We start from the raw sequence: 10,681 nt of genomic DNA, 5'->3' as shown, positions 1-10,681 counted from the left end.
GATTGTCACCTTCTGGGGATGGAGGGAACTGTTGGAATCACGCTGTCCAAAGGAATTCAGGATTCCAAGATGAAATGAGGGGTGTTATCGCTCCACAATATCTTCTTTGCCCTGCCCTGGTTGGCCCAGCCTAGCCTGCTCTCATCAGATCTCACAAGCCAATTAGGGTCACCCTTGGTTAGTCCTTGCATGGGAGACCACCAAGAAAGAGCAGGGTTCTCACGCAGAGGCAGGCAATGGCAAACCAGCTCTGGACGTCTCTTGCCTTTAAAACCCTATGGCAGGGATGGCCAAACTGTGACTGTCCAGGTGTCCATGGACTACCATTCCCATGAGCCCTTGACAGCATGTAGTGGCAGGGGCTCGTGGGAATGGTAGTTCATGGACATGTGGAGAACCACAGTTTGGCCATTTCTGCCTTACAGGGTCGCCATCAGCCAGCTGCGACTTGGCGGCACATCCAGGGTCAACGCTTGAATCTTTAAAACGAGGGAATCTTACTTTTTAACCTTAGATTTGGGCTTTTGAGAGTATCAGGGGAAGGGAATTCAGGATCGTAGAGGTATTTTTCTCATTGTTACGTCTTTCCCCCACAGTTCCTATCAGGAGTTCAAGGTGATGTACTTTATCCTCCCACCTTTTCTCTTCCCAACAACAACGTGAGCAGGGTTAGACCAAGAGATGGCCCCTGGCCTAGAATCATCCTGTCTCCTTTTGGTCTTCTTTTGAGAAGTTTAGATGTTCGGTTCTCTCCAACTTGGTTTCATCCTCGTAACAACTCCACGAGGTAGTTTAGGCTGAGACCCAAGACTGCCCAGTGAGATGCACCACTGAATGGAGATGGGACCCGTAGTCCAAGTTCTAGTCCAGCTCAGGTAGCCAGTTCCATCTTTGGAAAATGGAGTCTGCGTAGGCCAGAGCTGAGAGAGAGGAAGGAGCTCAGTGGGAAATGCGATTGTCCTAAAGTCCACTCTCCAACACTGTCATTTTCTGCCTGGAGATAGATCAGTTGTAATTCCAGGAGAACTCCAGGCTCTGCCTGAAGGGCCAAACACCAAGGAAGGTGCACTATGTAAAAACGTCAAATGCAAAAGCAGAATATAAGTTCATTTATATTAGGAGCGGTAACATGCCACATAGCAATACATTAAGCAGAGATGTAAAACCCTCCCCAAACTGCAGTTCACATAATGCCATGAAGACACTTCTTCAGAGTCCCTATTACAAAATGCTTGGGAGCTGCAAATGTAGATCAAGAAAGGCATCCCAATTACAGAAGTTCAGAAGAAGGTGTTCCGGATAAAAGCCTGTTTCGATTACTCTTCTTCAGTCTGCGAGTGATCCTTCTTCAGAGGAAGAAATTCAAGCACAGCTATCTACTAAAACATCAAAACAGCACCAGTCATGGTGACATGGGCACAAAGCTGTGAACAATGAGCATTATTCTAACAAAACTAAGGTCGTCTGAATTTTATAATAATTTTATAACTCTGAGGAGACAATTGTCTTGCGGGCATCATGTAAAGTGCAATTACTTTTCTACCTGAAGGGCGGCAGGCCTAAACCACGACGCTATTCCGGCCCAGCTTTGTGGCCAGTCCAACACTGTATCTACTACACCACACTGGCTCAGAGCCGAGATCTCCCTTCCTGTAATGGGGGAGGGGGGATATGGAGAAATGCCATTCATGACTGAGGAGGACCTCAGTCTTTACGCCTCCAGGACAACTGGCTGACATCTGATGCTGGACTAGATGGACCACTGGCCTGGTCCCTCAGAGGCCTTCTGATGTTCTGAGCCAGTTTGGTGTAGTGATCTGGTGAGCTGAGTTTGATTCCCCACTCCTCCACCTGCAGCCAGCTGGATGACCCTGGGCTAGTCACAGTCCTGTTAGACCTGTTCTCACAGAGCTGTTTTCTTTCAGTCCCACTTACTTCACAGCGCACCTGTTGTGGGGAGAGGGAAGGGAAGGCAACTATGAGCCTCTTTGAGACTCCTTTGAGTAGTGAAAAGCTAGGTATGGAAAACAACTCTTCCTCTTATTATTTTCTTAAGTGTTCCGTTGCCCTCAAGGCTCTCTCGCATTGCTATGTACTTTTTTCACCACTGGGTTTTTACCTTGCTGAAGGCTTCCATCTCTGGCAATACTGTTTTGGCCACCTCGGTATGAAGAGTCAAGTTCATACTAGGTACCATGCCCTGGTTAGCTCAGGATAGCCTGATCTCCTTAGGTCTCCCAAGCTAAGGCGGGCCGGCCTGGTTAGGTCACGGCCTTGCCTGGAAAACCCTACAAAGTCGTCATAAGAGAGCTACAGAATTGATGGCCATTGCAGCAAAGTAATGCTAAGGCGAAGACAGTTCTTCCTAGCTGCTTCAGTTGCAGAACATGACTATGGTCCCTAGAGGGCACCAAAGGCTAGTCTATTCTTTCAGACGTCGCTCCTGAAGAAATGGATGCTCACATTTTGACAGGCATAGTACAGTATCAGTGGGGGACAACGTGCTGGTGGTCGAAGTGCTGGTGGTCACACCACACCCCGCCCCCAGGTGATTTGCCATTGGGTGGCTTTACACTGCGATTCTGCATTTCGTTGGCAGTCTCCAGCCAGTGTGGTGAAGAGCAGCACCCTCTGATCTGGAGAAGCAGGTTAAATTCTCCACTCCTCTGCACGCAGCCAGCTGGGTGACCCTGGGCCAGTCACAGTTCTCTCAGGGCTCTTCATCAGTAATATCAAGGCTCTCTCAGCCTCACCTCCCTCACAGGGTGTTTGTTGTGAGGAGAGGAAGGGAAAGCGATCATAAGCCGCTTTGAGACTCCTTCGGCAGGGACAAGCGGGGTATAAAACCCAACTCTTCTTCAGCATCTTCCAAATCCTAGCTAGGACTGACTCTGCTCAGCTTCTGAGATCTGACGAGGTTTGGCTAGCCTGGGCCATTCAGATCAAGTCGGGAAACAGCATAGAGTTGATTATTATGAACAATTATTCTTATAATTATCAGTATTTAACTTTTTTACTAAACTGGCCATCCATAGTCACTTTAAACCAGCATGGTGCAGAGAACCAGCATGGTGTAGTGGTTAAGAGTGGCAGCTTCCAATCTGGCAAGCTGGGTTTGATTCCCCCTTCCTCCACATGCAGCCAGCTGGGTGACCTTGGGCTTGTCACAGCCCTAACAGGGCTGTTCTCACCGAGCAGTCATATCAGAAGCTCCCTCAGCCTCAACTACCTCACAGGGTGTCTGCCACGGGGAGAGGAAGAGAAGGAAATTGGAAGCCAACTTGGCTTCAAGGGGGCTTCAAGGTTCAAGGGGGTGGCAGGTGACAGTGGATGAGCAATAGGGTTGTAAGTGTCCTGCATAGTGCAGGGGGTTGGACTAGATGGCCCAGGACGTCCCTTCCAACTCTATGATTCTATGGTTCTACGAGACTCCTCCAGGTAGCGAAAAGCAGGGTATAAAAACCAACTCTTTTTATTATTATTAGCTCAACATATAGTTTCATTCTTTTCAGAACTGGCATGGAATCCAAAGCACTAGTACCCTACATTATATTTCTTTAATAAAAGAATCCGCACCAGCCTTTTCGGGGGATTTTGCTGTTCTTTAATTTCACAACCAGAAATCCCATTTCGGAGGAAGAAGTGACTGATGCTGGCTCAAAGCCAAGATTCTACCTTTATATATTTTAAAATAATGAACAAGTCTGTAAGGCTTAAGGGGGTGGCAGGTGACAGTGGATGAGCGATAGGGATGTGAGTGTCCTGCATAGCGCAGGGGGTTGGACTAGATGACCCAGGAGGTCCCTTCCCACTCTATGATTCTATGAATCTATGTCAATAAGCACACTTTAATTTAAAAAAGAACTTGATGTGAACAGAACTCTCAAAATATTAGCAATCTGTACAGGGCAGATTTATTCACGGAGCACACTTAGCATGTGCTTTGGGCCCCGTGCTTCCAGGGCCCCTGAGGGGTCCCTCCCCCACAATGGGTCAGGGCCATAGCCTCTGTCCTCCCCCCTTTCCCCTCTTTAAGGAAACTCAGAGTGACACCCCTTTCTACTGTGAGGGGTCCTTTCACCCCCAATCTGGCTGCTTCTGCCACAATTGTACTCTGAAAGGGCTCTGCAAATCCTTAAACTGGTTCTGGTGCTCCGGGCCCCACAAATCCTTAAACCACTCCTGAATCTGTAACAGTTGAGCCCTAGATCAGAAGTCCCCTCCTTGTTCATCTGATGGGAACCTTCAGACACAGTGTGGTGGACACAGCCCCAAAATGGCTACTGTAAGAGGTGTAACCGGCCACAAAATGGCTGCCACGGCTTCCCTTCAGTCACAAAGTGAAAATCCTTGCACCGTGGTGGCAGATGCTATCAAAATAATGTCTGTACCACCGGTCAAACCTTCCAACAGCCAATTAGAAGGTCTCCTGGGGAAAAGAGCCACACGAACATGCCTTTGGGTGCCAAGATAACACATGGATTATTCGTAAATTCCCTAGGTTAACATTTTTAATTTATTGTCTGCTTTCTCATTGCATTAACAGAGTCAGTGTGGGAAAAACTATATTCAGCAGCTGGAGAATACCGTCATCCCATTTTAAGTTGTGACAGATGTTCTCTTGGGAGTATTGTGGGGTGAGGGATTTTTACGTATGTGGAAAGAAGGATGTTAATGGGAACCACCATGCAAATGAAGGCTTGTAAAAAGGACCAATCACAGACTCTAAATTCTGGACCAATCATAGGGCCACGTTAAGGACCAATCGGAGCTCTTGGCAGGCCCTCTCAATTGTACACAAGTCCGTGTTTTTCCCATAGTTGTTCGGTATTTTGATTTGGATTCAATAAAAGACCTGTATTTTCGAAGAACTTGAAGTCTGTCTACCAAACCTGCAGAATGATTAAGGGATCATACGCCATTGCTGTTCCTAGCACTTCTTCAGGTAACCCTTTTCTATCCCACTGTGGCAGTAGGACGATTTACTTATTTCATTTATACTTTGATGATTTCTAGGCCGTCCCTCCCTTCAAGCAGGCTCGGGGCTGCTCACAACATGTAAATTCACATTTAAAACATAGTCATAAAACAATTTTAAAATTGTCGTCTCGATTTCGTTCCGCAACTCCCACTGTCCAGTCCAATGCATTTCTCGATCTTGGTGACTTTCACGGGTATAGGGGGACATCAGAATAGGATCGGAACAGAGAGGGCATATGTAAGCTGCTTTGAGACTCCTTCAGGTAGTAAGAAGCAGGATACAAAAACCCAGCTCTTCTCTCTAATCTGGGCAGGGTATGTATGCTCCACTTTTGCAGTAGGGATCCTTCTCTTTATATCAGTGGTCCTCAACCCCTCGTCTGGTGACCGGCACCGATCCGTAGATCAGTCGGTACTGGGCCGCGGCTCCTCCTTGTCCTCCTCCCCAGCTGCTGCCTCGGGGGCTGCCCTGCCACTCTGCCATGGCTCACCTTTGGTGCTCTCCGGCGGCCGCCATGGCTGGGGCTCCCCCACGGCATGGCATTGTGCAGCCGCTGCTGGGAGCACCCCCCAGCGAGTGGCGAGGAGCACCAGACGGAAAGGAAGTGGAGCAGGGGCTCAGGCGTTGACGTCCCTCGGCAAAAGACTCCCTCCCCCCCCCCCCCCAGGCCTCAGTAAAATTGTCAAGCTTTGACTGGTCCCTGGTGATAAAAAGGTTGGGGACCACTGCTTTATATGACCCCTCTGTCATATTTCAAACTCCTTACAATTTATGCTTGCCAGACTGAATGCTCTGCCGACAGCAAAACTGAGAGGACGATTTGCTAAAATCCCATTTGCAGATCGCTTCTGTAGCTGCGTGGGGACTGTAGACCACCTGTTGTTCTTCTGTGATCAAGGGACTGTCCCCAGGTCTCTTTGGACTACCCCTGTTCTGTCCAGATAACAGCTACTAGTTGAACACTGAGTGGTAACTTTATTGTTAGAAGACTTTGATCCAGAAATAACTGGATCCATTGCAAGATACTTGACAACAAAGGTCTTTTTAAAATCCTGCAAAATGAATTTTATCCTGCTGACCATATGCAAAACTGTATAGGTTCACTCATTTATGTCATCCAATGCATTTTAAAGTTTTATGAGACACATGTATCTCATTGTTCTCTATTTTGTTTTGGGGGATTTTGGCCACGTTTTGTAATGTTTGTTTTTTACCCTGTTGTGATCTATTGGTTTTATGCTCGAGAAATTTAGCCTTGGTCCTTTTGCTTTCCCGCTGGCGCCCCTGACTTCCTGCCACCCGCTGGGGGGCGCTGCCAGCAGTAGCTGCGCAGTGCCATGCTGAGGGGGAGCCCCAGCCATGGCGGCTGCTGGAGAGCACCAAAGGTGAGCCGGTGGCAGAGTGGCAGGACAGCCCCCGAGGCAGCAGCTGGGGAGGAGGACGAGGAGGCGCCGTGGCCCGGTACTAACTGATCAACGAACCGGTCCCGGTCCCCAGACCGGGGTTGGGGACCACTGCCTTATGGTACACTGGAATGCATATGCAAATACATACATGTACACGTGTTGCACAGCTGGTCATGCAGAAAAAGTCCCAAAGTCATCAGTAGGAAATCCATGTATGTCCTGGATTATTCTAAAAGACTATTACACCCCTTTCCTTTCCCAGTCTGAATCATATCTGCAGCATGGCAGGAGAGGGGTTTGACTCTCCAAACCCATGCCCAAATGTTTTTAAATTAAATTTTTTTAAAAATCTGTTCTCCTGGACACATTGCTAGAATATTGACAAATATAAGAATTGCCTTCTGGGTCTGATTATGAATCCAACTAGTTTCCAACTAGAATCCAACCAGATTCCTGTTTCATACAGTGGCCAATCAGATTCCCTTGGGAAACCAAGAATAAGGATATGAAGGCCAAAATGTCTTTTCCCCGTCACTTGATTTTTCAGAGAAGAATTATCCTGACAACGAGCCTATGAGGTAGGTCAAACTGCGAGGGGATGACTGGCCCAAGGTCACCCAGCTAACTTCAAGGGTAGATTGGGGCTATGAACCTCGGTCTCCCAAATCCTGGTTTGAATCTATACCCACTAAACAACACTGGCTTTTGTTGCGTAGCTGTTGTTCAGCATTAGCAAGCAGCCAGGCCTGGGTTAGTCATGCAAGTCACATGACAGGGAGTCATCTGACCCCAATGAGTCTTCCCTCAAAAGCCAAAACAACCCTAGAAAGGATCCCAACCCCGTCTTTTACTGAAAAAAACCCCCAACGTTTGAAGACTTGCAGGGGCTATTTATTTATTTTTATTTATTTATTATTTGGACTTATTGCCTGCCTCTCTCATGACTGGCTCGTGGCGGGTTACAGTTTGTCCGTATTCTAAAAAAATATTAAAAACCCCATTAAAACCATACCGGACATATCTCCATATACAATAGACTCCTAAAAGCATTTAAAAGACCATGGCGGACTATGCCTTTGAGGTTGCCTAGAAACCCCCACAACAGCCATTGAGAAAACATTCCTTTCTTAAAGCTATAGACATTGCCTCTATTATTTTACAGTTTTGTAAAGGAGAAGAAGAGTTGGTTCTTATATGCCGCCTTTCCCTACCCAAAGGAGGCTCAAAGCGGCTTACAGTCGCCTTCCCTTTCCTCTCCCCACAACAGACACCCTGTGAGGGAGGTGAGGCTGAGAGAGCCCTGAGATTACTGAAGAAGAAGAGTTGGTACTTATATGCCGCTTTTCCCTACCCGTAGGAGGCTCAAAGTGGCTTACAGTCGCCTTCCCATTCCTCTCCCCACAACAGACACCCTGTGAGGTGGGTGAGGCTGAGAGAGCCCTGATATCACTGCTCGGTCAGAACAGTTTTATCAGTGCTGTGTTGAGCCCAAGGTCACCCAGCTGGCTGCATGTGGGGGAGCGCAGAATCGAACCCAGCATGCCAGATTAGAAGACCACATTCATGTAGTCTGCTGAGAAAAGAGCGCTGGCTCTTGGTGGTGAAATACCCGGAGACGTGGATGGGGGGAGACTAGGGTGGGCAGTGAATTTAGGCTGGGCAGTGAATTTTTCTTAGTGAAACTCTGATTTTGCAGCTTTTCTAAAAGCTTATTTAAGATACCTTGATATGAAATACCATCATGCAGTTTGTTTGTTTTTTTGGTATATTTGAAATATATGTATTTATAAATTGATGAATTCAATACAGATACTGGCTGCTGAGGAAGTCTATCAAAAACAAAACAAAAAACAATTCAACCGGGCTGGTTTTCAGCCGTCGTTTAGAATAAACAGTTTCTCTCACCACAGCTCACTCAGAAGCCTCAATTCAGCATCTTGTTTCTTGGTTTGATCATCTCCCTGGAGGTTGGCAACCCTAGCTTTGATAGGAAGTAGGCTGCCTAAGGAGGTGGTGAGCTCCCCCTCACTGGTAGTCTTCAAGCAAAGGTTGGATACACACTTTTCTTGGAGGCTTTAGGATGCTTTGGGCTGGTCCTGCGTTGAGCAGGGGGTTGGACTAGATGGCCTTTATGGCCCCTTCCAACTCTATGATTCTATGAAACCTATAGATAGGAAAATGAATTGCAATGGAATCTGGAAACTCTTGTGCCGCCGAATCTTATAGACGTTTACTCCTAAACAAATCCAGCTTGGCATAGTGATGAAGATCAGTAGCCTCTAATCTGGCGAACTGGATTTGATTCCTTGCTCCTGCACGTGCAGCCTGCTGGGTGACCTAGGGACAGTCACAGTTCTCTCAGAGCTCTCTCAGCCACGCCCACTTTCCAGGGTGTCTGTTGTGGGGAGAGGAAGGGAAGGCAATCGTAAGCCGCTTTGAGACTCCTTCGGGTAGTGAAAAGGGGGTACAAACCCCCAGCTCTCCTCTTTTTTGAGCAGGATAAGTGAGTTTAGGATTGTGGGCCGTGAATTTGAGGTGCTCTGGAAGACCTTGCAAATGTCCTCTGGACGGTGGCATTTCGCAAAGAGGCGGCGCTCTCTTGCAAGGCGCTTTGGGTGAGAATTAGTCACATTCCCCCGCTGCCTGAACTATTTTGTTTTCCCGTTCCAGCTTGCTGATCCTGTTCTTGCACCTCGGCCAACTCCCAAGCTCCTTGCGCTGAGCACTGCTAAAAGCCTCGGCTGGTGCTGGCCAGCTGCCCTTCCCCGATGGCGGGGTGGGGGGCGGGGAAGGGAAGGCAGGTTTTGCTCCGGGCAACAAAGGAGTGGAGTGAAAGGCAGCTGAAAGAAACTGCAGCAGCAACCTTCTGGCCTGTGGCTTTCTGCAGAGCAAGGATTTTCGGGAAGGAAGGCCAAACGGGAGCCTGCAAGCAGAAAACCAGAAAAAAAGAGAACTGCAAAAGGAGACAAGAGCTTCAGAAGAAGATATAGCTCCTGGGTTGTGAGAGTTCCCTCCCGCCTCTCTCTCTCTCTCTCTCTCTCTCTCTCTCTCTCTCTTACACACACACACATACACACACGCACACGCACACACAGAGAAAGAACTAAATTAGGGTTCTCAGTAGGGATTCATAGCTCTTCTCTCTTGCAAAGAGAAATATGGGATTTCAGTAGGGACTCAAGAGATCAGCTCTCCTGGAGAAAACGGCTGCTTTATACTCCACTGATCCCACCTCACCCCAGATCCCACCCACTCCTGGCCCCACCCCCAGAGTTTCTGCGTATTTCCCATCTGGCAATCCTTGTTCCAAGCTTGCTTCCAGGTGGCGTCTGGGGATCTCCCAGAATTACATCCAGAATTTGGGCCCATGCATTAAGACCGCCTTGCATAGATTAGTTCCCCTAGAGAAAATGGCTGATTTGGAAGATGGATTCTGCTGCGTTATACCCGCTCTGAGGTCCCTTCCTTCTCCAAACTCTTTTGGGAAACACTGCCCTCAGATGTAGTGGATTAAGCACACTCGTAGGAGATAAATCCATATTATATTTGATTCTTGATGCAGCCCCATCTGCGGATACTTAAATCCGGAGACTGGAGCTATGAAAAGACAAGACCTGTTTTTTCCCCCATAGGCTTGCCGAAAAATGCAAGGTTTACAAAAAAATATGAACTCTTAGAAAAATGTGTTGGGGTGTCGAGAGCCAGTTTGGTGTTGTGGTTAGGAGTGCGGACTTGTAATCTGGCATGCCAGGTTCGATTCTGCGCTCCCCCACATGCAGCCAGCTGGGTGACCTTGGGCTCGCCACAGCACTGAGAAAACTGCTCTGACCAAGCAGGAATATCAGGGCTCTCTCAGCTTCACCTCCCTCACAAGAGTCTGTTGTGGGGACAGGAAAAGGAAGGCGAATGTAAGCCACGTTGAGACTCCTTCAGGTAGAGAAAAGCGGCATATAAGGACCAACTCTTCTTCTTCTTCTCCTCCCATTCTGTCCTTACAACATGCCTGTGAGGTAGGCTGGACAGAAAATGACTGGCCCAAACAGTGCCATGCTCAGACTCAGACTCAGAAAACCTTTATTGGCTTACACAAACATAATCCAAGGAAACAAAATGGATTAGATAATACATTCCCGGTTTATCAAACATAAGTCATTTATTTGGAACATGCTTCCAAGGGCATCAACTACCCAGTGCCATGCTAAACAGAGCTAGGCCCTGCTAAATCCACGGGAGTCAGTGAGCCAGTGTGGCGCAGTGATTAGGGCAGGAAATCAAACCTGGCTCGCCGGATTAG

This window comes from Paroedura picta, chromosome 2 (genome assembly GCF_049243985.1).
Source record: "Paroedura picta isolate Pp20150507F chromosome 2, Ppicta_v3.0, whole genome shotgun sequence".
NCBI lineage: Eukaryota > Metazoa > Chordata > Lepidosauria > Squamata > Gekkonidae > Paroedura > Paroedura picta.
The sequence above is the reverse complement of the archived record's forward strand: the minus strand, read 5'-3'. Positions refer to the sequence as shown.